The sequence below is a fragment of the Cololabis saira genome, chromosome 21 (genome assembly GCF_033807715.1).
Source record: "Cololabis saira isolate AMF1-May2022 chromosome 21, fColSai1.1, whole genome shotgun sequence".
Classification (NCBI taxonomy): Eukaryota; Metazoa; Chordata; class Actinopteri; order Beloniformes; family Belonidae; genus Cololabis; species Cololabis saira.
The window spans coordinates 16,805,058-16,818,221 of NC_084607.1; the positions used below are offsets into that span (position 1 = coordinate 16,805,058).

General features: G+C 40.7%; 1 protein-coding gene across 1 annotated transcript in view; it reads left to right on the top strand.

Moving 5' to 3' along the window:
- Nucleotides 1-7,859: 7,859 nt before the first annotated feature.
- The window catches only part of znf385c (zinc finger protein 385C), a 159,595-nt gene continuing 154,290 nt past the window's right edge, over nt 7,860-13,164 (top strand). Inside the window, exon 1 of the mRNA XM_061711748.1 lies at nt 7,860-7,913. The gene's annotated coding sequence lies outside the window, so the exon portion shown is untranslated. The remainder of the gene's footprint in view (nt 7,914-13,164) is intronic.

A 13,164-nucleotide genomic window follows, 5' to 3' on the forward strand; every position in this document is an offset into this window, starting at 1 on the left:
TCAACGTCACTTTGTAGTCAAGGAGCTTTAATTATATCTAATTAGAAGAACCTAATTTCCTACAAGTTATTCCTTCAGAGTTTTAAGGAGCGTACAAATATTATTTGTCTTTAATCCACACTCTTTCCTTGATAGAATAATAATGTCACTGTAATGAGAAATGTGTTCAAGATATAAATATTGGCTGCTCACGTTGATGTGGAGCATCCATCTTTCCATAATTACGTAAAGGTGCAGGTTCATGAGCTATGCCTGTTTCATTTATTTGAATAAGACGAGGGAAGATGAAAATGGGTCAGGATTAGATATCAAAATACCCACCATGCTACGGCACAAGCCTTTTATTAATAGTGTTTTATCATTTCCTTCGTTCGTCTCATCCATTGTGCTCTCAGGTCTATAAAGGAGAAAAAAAGCAACATTTTTATTGGATGATAATTTGGTGATATATTTATCCCCTTTGAGGCCTAGTTTTGGTTCGGATAAAGCCCTTGACATGCTCAAGTGTGGTGAAATCTGAATGAAGACTTTTTGATTGTATTGTGTTGCTGAAACCTGCACTGGATTTCTTTTGATAGACCAACGGATGAAGGATAAAGGTCGGTAGTTGTTAATCATTATTACTATTTCTGCATGGTGAATCGCTTTTCTACATCTCTATGCAGGGTTATTGTCTGGATGGCACTGAACTGCTTTTGAAACCCCCCCCCTTTTTTTTTTTTTAGCTAAATAGCCAACAAATTCTTCGTTTGCCAGCAAAAACATGCGCACACAAAGCCAGAGTGGAGAGCCTTTTGTACACCGAAAGCAGTTCAACTAAGAAGCAGACTTGTCTGTGTAAGAGATATGGAAACAGGTATTTGTACCTATTAATATGTATAGCTTTGGTTTCTGCGTGTTCTCACAGGAATGAAAATCTGAGAGCAGTGAATTGTTGTTTCCCTCATGGGGAGAAAAGCCATGGAAGTCAGCATCAGCACCAGAGGTTAATTGCTAAGTGATAAATCACACAAGACAGTTCAGCTGTAGGCGCTGTTAGCTTATGGCTGCAGTTAGAGGTTACTGTCGCTCAACAAAACATTATTGATATATCTTTGTTTTGTCGTTCCACATGAATAAAACATGACGGCAGAAATACTGGGTGTAATTTCAGCTGATATGAGACCCTCTTGTGGTGAGTTTACTGTGAATCCAGTTCGGCTCGATCCTCCGTGATTACGTCAGGTGGTTTGGAGGGACTTGGAGGGAGGAGTTTGTCAAGATAACTGGTAACAAATACTGATTATGGAATGTTATTGATGTTGATTGTGCCTTGAAATTAAAGGCACCCTATCTAGTAATATGACTCCAAATCAAACGGAGAATGTTAGAGACAATTTTGTATTACGTTGTGCTCCCCATTTAATAACTTGTGTGGGTTTGTGAATTGTTGTGCCATTTTTGCACATTTTACCACAGTAGTTGGTATATGGAGTTTGGGGGAATAGGTTTCATAAAGGTGAGGCTAATCACAGGCAGGTGTGCTGAGCTACACAGTTTTTTGACCGTCTTAACTTTGGCGTGGCGTTGTTGCAGTTTTGGTCTCACAGCTTTACTGATTTCATGCAAGTTATAGTTTTATAAGTGCATGTAGTTCGCTGAAAGGAGCTCGTGTGTACAAATAAATACCGTTTTTGAGCATCACAGAGGATGTTTATGGACAATCATTCATTCAGCTGAAATGCTGCCCAAGGAGACACGTCATCTGTTACCGGTAAATCAGCGCCTCAGTGACTTGTACGTTTTTTTCTTGTTTGGGTCAAATCAAGTCAAGTCACAACAGAGAGGGTTCATGATTCTATCTGAGTTTTTTACAACACCTCCTCCTTCCTCACAGGGACCTCACCCCATTCTTCTCTCACTGGCTGCAACTCAAATGGAGATTCTCTGATGCTTCTAGGCAGTACTCGAGTTGTAAAAAAAAATCAGGGGGGATGGTGGATTTTATCATATGGGGACAGATCATTTGTGCTGATTACAAATAATATAATATATTACAAATAATAGCACTGACCAAAACACCTGCAGAAATACTGCAGGAATGACATAGCAGCAGTTAAATGCAGCCTTCTGTAAGCTTTAAATATCCACTGGGCTTACATCAAATACATCAAAACACAACAATAAAAAACAGTTTTCTGAACTTATCAATATGTCTCTGTCCTTCACAGGATAAGTAAAATGGATCACTGCAAAAATTCTAAATCTTAACAAGAATATTTGTCTTATTTCTAGTTAAAATTTCTCATTTTAGTAAAAGAATGTCATTACACTTAAAACAAGACTCATCACTGGAAAAAACAACAATTTTCACCTGTTTCAAGTAGATTTTCACTTGAAATAAGTAGAAAAATCTGCCAGTGGAACAATATTTTTTTGCTTGTAATGAGAAGATAAATCTTGTTCCACTGGCAGATTTTTCTACTTATTTCAAGTGAAAATTTACTTGAAACAGGTGAAAATTGTCAAATAAGTTATTTTTCTGGTGTTATTCTTCTGGTGATGACGCTAAATGTTGAAATAGCAGTAAAACCACATTCATTGATGAAATGACATATGGGATGGAAAGTGGGGGATGGCAGTTTTACAGGGGGGATGATTTGGACCGTTTTTATTTCAGGGGGGGATGCCATCCCCCCTCATCCCCCCTCAACTCGACTACTGCTTCTAGGTAAATACAGTCAGCGATGGCTCGCTGGCAAGTGTGGTTTGTACGTTAGTGCAACGACTGTGTGATGCTGGATGGTGACGCCTCATTTATTTTCCCCCAGTCATTCTGTCAGGTTGGCCTAAATGGTTTAACCACTCAGGACTCTCAGCATGATTGACATGTGAGTAGAATATCTCCTCTTCATTTCAATGTGTGAAGGTTGAACACTGCAATGATTTTAAATCATCTATATACTGATACTAAGTGTTATAAAAAGGTCAGAAATGTCTCCAACCTAAGCACGGTATTTTCAGCAGCTCTTTCAACACACAATAACAGTTAGGGTATAAACAGGCAAGGAATTACACTAAACTACATGTTTTACCGTCAAATTCTATACATTAAGACTTTTATGATAAAAGTGCTGCTACTTGTGGCTGCATATGGCGCCACTAAACATGAAAATCCCATTTTTCAGTGATGTTTTATTTTATATGGTTGTTTTTACGAACAGTACATCCATATTTATAATTCTGCACAGCTTCCACTCTCCATTTCTTCTCTCGGCCTTTTGCAGGGATTCTTCATTTGCTGACTGCCAGTCAAACACGACTGCCTCACCGCTGACATGTTGAAAATTAGTGTAGCTGTCAAAGTCTGTGGTGTCGATTATTAGGCAATTTCTCCTCTTGGGGGTAAATGTCTGCCTTGCCCTCAGTGACCATCTTACCTAAATTATTTCAACAAGCTTCCCTTGATTTGGCACCAGCCTGTTTCTGTATTTGTGCCTTAATGAGCAGTCAATATATTTAGATTTATTGTCATCTCCCTGGGGTCATCCGTAATTAAAGAAAGGCAAGCCACAATGATCGGAGCAGCGGAAAGTGTTCCCACTGAAGGGAACGACAAAAGTAAACAATGACTTTAGTTCTTGTTGATTATGAGAAATAAAATTGCTCTATTTACACTAAATATTGGACTCAGTCATCACAATGTGGAAGCCACATTAATCATGTTCGGTCATAGACAGCTGCTCTGGCATCCTCTCGCACAAGCGTTGGTTATATTGGATCCTTTTACTTTTCACAGATTTTCAGTCTGTTTTCTGTTCGGATGCTGTGGCGATGAAGAGATGTATTCTACTACTTCTGGTACCAGCGTGAAGTTGCACTTTTTGTTGTATAGCGGCTAAGTCCTATACTGTAGCACTACTGGCTCCTAAATGTTTGCTGTCATGGTTTTTATGTGGACACGAGCAGAAATAAGCACAAGATTTTCTTTCCTGTCTGTTTATCTTTGCGTTTATAATGAACCAAAAAGGAAAGAAACCTAGGCGAGCACCGTTTGCCCCTTCCAATTAACAACGCCTGAGTCACATCACAGCTGCCCTTAAATAACTCGGCATAACCACGTGCCAGGGTCAGCCGCAGGCAGCGTACAAGAAATGAAAATACAGCCCCCTAGTGGTTGGGAGGGAAAAACTTCCCCATATAAAAGTGAAACACGGATCTTACAGATTGTTTAGATATATAAATGCCCAAGAGAGATTTCCAAAGCCCAACTAATTCTTGGTCCAACATCCTAAATCCACACGACACTGGAGATGCAGGGCAGGAGCAAAATGGCAGGAATGTTTGTTCTCCAAAAGATGGAAAATCTGAGATCACTTGCTGACGGGGATTTTTAATTATCATTTTGACGGCAGCATTTGAAATAAAGATGATTGGACAGTTATGATCAGAATCAATCCAATATAATATGAATGAACATCACAGATTAGCAGAAACGAAGCTAGTCGCTAATAAAAATGGCTAATTTGCCGTGACTGAACTAGGGTGGATGTGTCCCAGGCAGCATCCAGGAACGCTTGTCCTTCCTGTTTGCAACAAGGCAACATGCACTAGGAAGTGTAGCAGAAGTTAAATTGAGTTTTATTCATGTAGCTTCTATTACAATACAAACTGCCTCAATAGGTGCTTTCAGAGACCCTGAGCGTATATTAAAATAAACAACTGCATGTAAGAAAGTTATTGGACATAACTGAAGGAAAGTCTGTGTACCCCGGATTTTGAACCGTGTTCAGTAAGATGCCATTGATGCTGTTCACCTATTTATACCTGTCATTGTTCTTATCAAACTACAAACACAACAGCTCCACTTACGCCTTTTTAAGAATTTCTCAACTGATTGTTTATCTTCATAATTATTATTAGTTTTTTTTAGTCACCTGATCATTCAGCAAACACGTTTCCCTTTTGTGGGATTTATAAAACTGTAGAATGTCACCATTTACAAATATTTCTGTGATGACATATTGAGTCTCAGAAAAAAGGCATTTCATTCCAAAAAAAGATAAAAATATATTTGTCTTTACAATTCAGCATCAAAAATGTCTTTCCCAGATGATACCATTCAAAGGTGGACATTTCATACTTATAAAATACTCAAATAGAAGTCTGCAATCCCTTCATACCTGCATTGTGTTGGAAACATACTGTTATGAAGTGGAAAGAGATGTTTGTGAAAAGAAATCTTGACAAGACTCTTAATTCTGTTCTTCTTAACAGCTTTTAATCTAGCCTTTCCAAATGACTTGTTTTCCACCTTCATTACACACAGCACTTGAGGCAGTTAGCCGGCTGCCTGACGCACATTCGTTCCTTCACCCACACTCGCCCAGTGTCTTGCTCCTCTCCGTGTCTACTCACTCTCATCCATCAGAGGCTCCTTTTTAAGATGGGTTTAAAGTTCCCGTCTCGTAGCTTGCATCTTGTGCTGCCATGGGAACCTGGTTGACGCAGGGACAGATTGAGTTCAGTGTGAGTGGGAGTTTTGAGAGGCTATAGAAGCCTCTCAAGATTTATGGACTGTACTGCACTTTATCCACCTGAAGAGGAAAGGGTGTGTTTGCGTGCAGAAAAAAAACCCACGTAGTTTCAGGCACTAAATTTGAAAAAGAAAATGCTTTACACAACCTTTTAACTGGTGAATCAGACATAACATTGATCAGAACATTTTGAAACACTTGTCTTAGAGTCAGATGAGAATATTTATTCCAATTTCCTTTCAGGATAGTAAATATGAAGTGACAACAATCTTTAGATTGGTGCAAGCAGCAAAGTGGACCCTTAAACCCTAAGAAGACGGTGGGCTTCCCAACTTACTCATTTAGTTCACGCTGTTTTCCCGAGTGTCTTACGAGTGACGAGCAGGGCTCAGAAAGAAAAAGTACCAAATATTTTTATAAGACAGAGGACAAGTTAAACAGGTGGTTGCAAAACAATTGTGACTTGGGAGTATTAATAATTCATAGGTGTTGGGTGAGAAGGTGTTCTTGAGAAATTGGCCCTCAAGAGATTCTGGAAGATAAATGGAGAATCTCCTGCTCTGGCGGTGTTTGGGGGCTCGGGACCGACTTAACATGCCCTGACCAGCACCCACATACCGACAACAGAGGCTGGAAGACTGGTTATCTGACGTGATTTACATTTTTTCCTCTCTTTCAGTTTGCTGTTAATAAATGAGGCATAAAATCCTCTGAGTTTTGAATGAATTCTGCAATAAATGTTTTCATTTCAGCATCTTCTGAGCAACTGTGTAGTAATTTATTATTCCTACATTTAATTTTTTATGTGATTGAACAAGCAAAAGTGTCATTTGTTTAAGAGAGAGTGAATTCAGCACTTATCAGATCATGACTAACTTTCTAAATGACAGGCTGTTTCCCCCGTGGACGCTGCTGGACAAAGGTCAACATGTTGACCCATCTTTATACAGATCACAACACGCAGGCTATAAGCAACACTGTCAGCACCGAAAGGGCAAGCTGAATCCACAGCGTGGTCTGAACCGTCCTGTGAGGCAGCGGCGAGCGAGTTTAATGGGGTGCAGGGCTTGGACAGTGACCAGTCAGATACCTCTGAATATGGCTTCCATCCATGCAGGCAGAAGGGATTAGATCCGGACCCTAAAGTAAACTCTACGGACACTGAGCACCATTTACCCATTCTGGGAGCAGGTCTTTTCTCCACAGGCTTAAAGCAGCTGTGCAAATGATCAAAATCTGCACAAATACACTGAATTCTGATGGAATCTGAGGCGGTAGTGGCTGTCGTTGGTGGAGAGTGATGGTCGTGTTGTGTTTCAATCACTGTAGTCCACATGTTCTTGACTGGAGGTTATTTTTACGGTCACCGCTCGTGCCAAATCAATTGCATCAAGACGGGAATACATGTATCTATTGCTCATAAGTATGAGTGCATGTATCCATCACTTCACTGGCGACAGGCTGCTCTTTGCTTTACTCTTGGCTTGTCATGTCACTGCGAAGGCGTCCAGCAGGCTATAATCAGGATGATTGCTTTCCTGTTAGTCACGTCAGATTAAAATCAGTAAGCCACTAGGGAAATCAAGGTTATGGGACAAATTCACTTCAAAAATGACCTGAAACTGGTATTTAGATGATATCAAGCGTGAATTCGGCACACTAAAATGCATCTGTTGGTTGTTGAGAACATGGCTGGAAAAGCTGGATGACTAATGTTCCTGCAGTAACTATTTAGGAGTCTGGGAAAACATTCAAATCTGCAATCCCCATTTTTGACTAAACTATACTGAGTTGAGAAAACTTTCTCTTGTTTTTAAGTGTGTTTAATTAGATCAACTGGTCCTGAAAGTGGAAGAAAGAAATGTCATAAACTTGTGAAATAAAATCAGATAATCATATGAAAATTGCATTAACATTATATTACAGGACCAGATTTTAGGGACAGTTTGATGTGTGAAGTGTTGATGCCTTGCTGGACTTAAACCAGCGCTTGAGTATGAGCCGACCTGTCAAGAGGAATATATAAAATACAAGTATATCTGGTTTGGATTTTCAAAATAAAAACTCTTTTCACGTATGAGGAAAATAAGAATTCAATATATAACTTCTAACTTTTTTGTGAATCTAGATTTGATTAGATTTTTTTTAAATAGCCTATCTGAGCATGTTTTAGGCCATGCAGTAGGACTGACCTGCAGGGACACGCATCAACAGAGCGGACTTGTTTAATGCTCTTATTGTGACGAGACGCTTCCCTCCACGGTTTGTTCCACCACCTTGGCACAAGCGCGTCTCTGGACAGGTTTGCTGTCTGCTGGCTGGCAGTCTTTGGCCATCTGTTTCCTCTGCTGCTGCGCACGGACGAGCACCGAGGAGGTCGGGGACGGAACGGGACCGGTAAGACAAAGAGCTTTCACTCCGCACTGTTCCCTGTGCGCACACGTGAGATGCGCTGCCACTGGGAGACATAAAAAAAAAGAAAAACAAAAAAAAAAAGTTTGGATTTGAGTCGACTGATCGTTGGTGCGATGTTTTGTGGTGTTCTCCTCGCTTGATTTCAGACAGACTGGAATAAATGAAAGCACTCCTGTAAAGTTTTATGTCCCCAACTGAAATATTAGCTGTACTTGAGGTTTGGAGAAGGAAGTATGGCTTTTGTCATTCATGCGTAATTGCGCACCGGCAGCATCATCTACGTAATCCTCTTTCTGTTCTTTCGTTTCAAGGGGAAATATTAACTTCTGATGAAATCCTTTATGTTTCAAACTAATATAAAACACATATTGCACAGTCTGAATTTACCATCAGTCATTTTAAAAGGTACCCTTTCGAGTATAAATTTAATGATATATGTTATTGGATATTGTGAATTTTACTAAGAAAATGTGGGAATTAAATATTAATAACCCAGAAAAAAATCATTAACTTTTATTCATATTATATAACTTTGACACAGATATACAGATGAGTTCCACAGTTTCAAAGAAAAAGTATTTAATTATTAGAGTAATCCTTGTAAACATTCTCCAAAACTGACTTGAGGGACATGCATGTCACATGTGATAAAGCGTTGCAAAAGATTTGAGATGTCTTTTGCTCTAGTTTTTGTTTTGTTTTAAAGTGTCTGATCAATCGTGTGTGGAAAAGAATCACATAGTTGATTTAGAGACGTAGATAAATTGAAAAAAACCTTTTTGGAATTGTTTTTTTCTGCTAAATGGCCCAAGCTAATGAATGCATCAGTCTGTCTCACTGCCCTGATAAAACGCACAGCTGCTTTGTGGGGTTCATTTGGGTTTGGGCTGTTTTGCCTGTGGATGTTGGATTGGGTTTCAGCATTTTATTTTATTTTAAATGGAGCAACAGGAGATGGTGTGTGAATGTATATGAATGTTTCATCCACTGACAATGGGACTTTTGGTTTTGGTACAGTGCACATTTCACTTGAAAATTACATTTTTCAGTTATTGTCTGTTACACAACAATGTAAATTAAGCCAGTCACATCATTATTAAACACACAAATGATGTGATTGGGGAAAATACAGAAAAGAAAACCCTCACATTTGATTTGCATATCCTGCTTGGCGATATGAAATTTTCAACAATACAGGATGGTGATCAAAAGCAGTCTTGATTAGCTCTGCAAAGCATTTTTACTGTTTTCAATCTACCCATTCACACACACACAGAATAACCAATTGTGCTTATTTCCGCCAGTATGCCTTCTTTTTAAGTGGAAAAACTCTATAAAGCTTAACTGGATTATGAATTCATATCGAGCAAGCAGGAGGTTCTCAATAAGGAGGAACTGTTAGCAATGATTTTCTTAGTTTATTTTTGTAACTGCATGTATCTTTACGCTAAAGTGAGTAGGGCCTCGCTGCAGGATGTGACGAAGTGGCACTCAGGTGTAGACTGGAAAAATTTCACTCTGTGGAGGATCTTTCTCTGACACATTAGCGTAACCTTAACGACTCGAGAATGGTAGGTGTAGTCGTGTTTTAAAAGGGACATTGTATTTAAAACAAAGCAACATTTTCTTTGCTTGAGCGCATATTTTTGGATGTCTGAAGTGACTAGAACTGCAAATGAGCATAATTCAGTCACTTTGTGGCCACCTAGCTCTAAAAATATGTGGTGTAGGTGTAGGTTTTTTTAAGGGTGCATGTGAGCATCTTTTTCCCCTCTCTGCACAGCACCCTGTCGGCAGGAGCTGTTACAACCTGACTGGTTAATCAACTGGAACTCATCCACTTTAGCTCAGTTAACACAAGTGAGCCATTTTGGCCTCGCTGTCTTTCTTGTGCTAATCTATGATGCTAACTAATGTTTATACTGATCATATGCTCATCGTTCTTCCTGTCGATTCTACTGAAACAATACCTGAGCTGAAACAAGGACTGATGGAGCTCAGATCGAGCTCTCAGTGAACTGGCTCGGCCTTTGGTTCCACAGGGCTCCATCATTGTCCTGTGATCCTAGCTAGCGTTACCTTACATTCACTGCAATCAACTTTACCCATCCATCCTCATTTCAGATGTGGGGACTGGAATAGTACTGCCAGAGCTGCAAGAAGAACCGGGGGAGCACTGATTGAGCACAATGGGTAGCCAATGCTTACATTAACAGATGAACGCCTTTAGGTCCTTGAAGACCCCCAATGCCTGCAGCTTCGCCAGGCTTCATCATCGGACCCTTTCAGGCCAAATCACAGCCACCTGCGAGTCAAGCCAGTCTGTCAAATTCAAAATTACAACATGTGAAATAAGGCCCATGCACTGTTTAAATATGATTATTTTATGTGTTTCTTTGATTTGTTTAAGACATTTGTGTTTTCCGGCTTTGCGGGCAGCCACATGCGCGACTATATGTTTTGATAATATTTCATGACGTCACCCCCTCGTCTTTGTGTGATAAAAGCCCACACACACGCCCTCCTGCATACTTATGAATGTGACCACATGAGCAGCAGAGGATGCTCAGTGTAAAATGTTTTTCTTTGAATCCGTCTTATTTTACATCGCGTTCAAAACTCAAATTATAACCCTAGAGGCACTATAAAAAGTTTGTAGCTTTTTAAAAAACGTTTTCTCTCACTCTCTCCCTCTCTCTCTGTCTTTTTCTAAAAAAAATTCTTCACTCTCTACAAAACACAGCCATTACACCAACGTGCGGTTTGTTGAAACTGTGACTTTTGGATGTTGTTACACCACGTGCAGTCTTTTTGTTGGAAGTCTTGCTTAGGTTTCTTGGTTTTGTCGTTGGCAGCAGTGATCTGGAGTAACAAGAGACAAACCCAAAGCCCATCTGTCACTGCGCGATGTTACTTTTAGTACTTACTGTTTCCACTTCAGGAGGATGCCAATAACAAAAGAAAGAAAGAAAGAAAGAAACACTTTGGCAGAATACTTTGAAGTGACTTTATTCTTCATGGATGACTCAGTGCTGAGGACACTGTCGCAGGCTCATTGACTGTAAGAGAGAATAAAGACGTGATGTAACTTTACAGTTTGTCCGCTTGAGGTCAGGTTCAACTGGACTCCGACCTTTCTGTTTCTGACCTTCTTGCCATCTTTCCCCTTGCTGTTTTCCTTGATGCTATCGTGACCTGCAGCACAGGTAGCAGCAAGATTCTGCCTTGCTCAGGACTGAATGTATATACATACTTTTGGGGTTATTGGCTCCTCTGGCCCTGTATTTCTGCATCTCTCAGTGAATCTTACACTTGATTTCATCAGGCATTGAAATCACACACAGTGACCTTCAGTAGGTTCCAAAGTTTTGTGCTAAAATTGTGATGTGCTTGCTGATCTCTGTGCTGTTTGCCAGTTCAAACACGCAGCTCATTTCCTATTAGCTGATGGAAGCTCGATACTGGAAGATAGCATTGCTCTGTAACAGTCAAACTGAGCATCTCTGTCATATTGTACTGGGTTTTTGTACGCAGCAAACATTTGTATGTGACAAGCCCTTTGGGATTTTTCACTGGATTGGATTTATTTTGTTAAATCTCCCCCCAAAATTCCCACCCTTTGTATCAGGTGTTGTTTAACAATTGGCTCCAAGAGGCTAGCTTGTTGCAGAGTGAAGTGATGGGGGAAGTGCACGCTGTGCAGAACTTTACATGACAGGTGAAATGAACAGAGACATTTATATTAAAAAGCAGTCCTACTACTAAAGATGGAGCGATGGCGTGATTGTACTCCTGCACCCCTGAGTGCAGGCCTGCATGGGTTGTTGACCCGTATGAGGCTGGAGGGGGCGAGCAGGCGAGTAGTGGACTTGCCAGTGGTCTGGGATTCTGACAGCTGCATGGCGCATGTCTCAGGGCATGCAGACTTGTCCTTTTGCTGTGGTGAGCACCCTCGCTCAGCCCCCCTGCCCGCTGGACTGGCACGGCTCACTGGAGGCGCGCCGCCCGAGGACAGAGGCAGATGCAGCCTGCTGCTCAGTGGGGCGCTTGGAGGTGACATTCGTGACCCTTGTGAGACCTGGTTTCATTTCAGCCTCTCCTCTAACCTTTATTCTCAAACAGGACTGGAGCGCTGACAAAAGAGAGGAGAACGGGAGTCGGGTTTTTGCACGTACAGTAACGTCAGAAGGCAGAGTCTGTTCAGTGACCTGTTCAGCATCTGTGTTGATAATCATCTCATCTAATTTTGATTTGTTGTGAAATCATTATCCTCATTAACAGAAGGCAGCAGGACTCAGCCTCTCAGGCATACACCCGAATGTCTACGCTAACACACGCTCACACGTGTAATGACTCACACTCACAGTGGCTCCAGTGTGCGTTCACTAACACAAACACATGCACGTACACAGTGGTGCATTGATGCTGCTGCTGAATGACGCCGCTCTGGGGACGAACACTGGCTGAGTGTTTCCAACCAGGTACACCTCCTCAACCAGTCCGCACAACAACAAAAACTAAATGGGCCGCTTGTTTGGGTCCAACCGAACTCCCCAGGAAGGGCCGTGGCTGGATCATTTGATCAAAAACACACTATTACGGACCGTTTTCATGAATATTCAGATGTGGATGTATTTGGTGTTTTCCTTTTTTTTCTTCATTTATTTATGTAGGGATGGCTTTTTTTTTTTTTGGCAACGCCCTGCTTTACATACAGTCATATGCATTCACATCTGGCAGCTGGCAGCACAACTGCAGCCTTTCAGTGGAGCTCTGTGGGACCTTGTGTGGGTTACTCGCTTAGCTCCAATTCATAACAGTCTTCAATATTGATGAACATAAGAGCTACTCACTTGCTTTCAGTGTGTCTAGATCATTTATATTTGAGGTGACTAGTTTCTGAGTCAGGTGGTGTATAAGTTTAGTCTCTCGGTTTTATAATAGCATTATCTGAGAAGGATTTTTTCAGTCATGAAACTGCAGTGTTCAGATTTAAGCTTTATCTTTTTTTTCATACAGTTTCCTTGGACTTTGCTTAAATATTCTTAGCTCTAAATGAAACATCTCTGTCCTGCCTTTGGTGATAAACACCACAACAGTTCAGCCGTGTCTTTAAAGTTGTGTTGCTTGCAGCTGGTTTTAAGCTCTGTGCTGTCGGTCTTCTTTGAGGTTGTACTTCTATGAAAATATACTTTTTGCACACACATTACTATCAATCTCCCTGGAGACACTT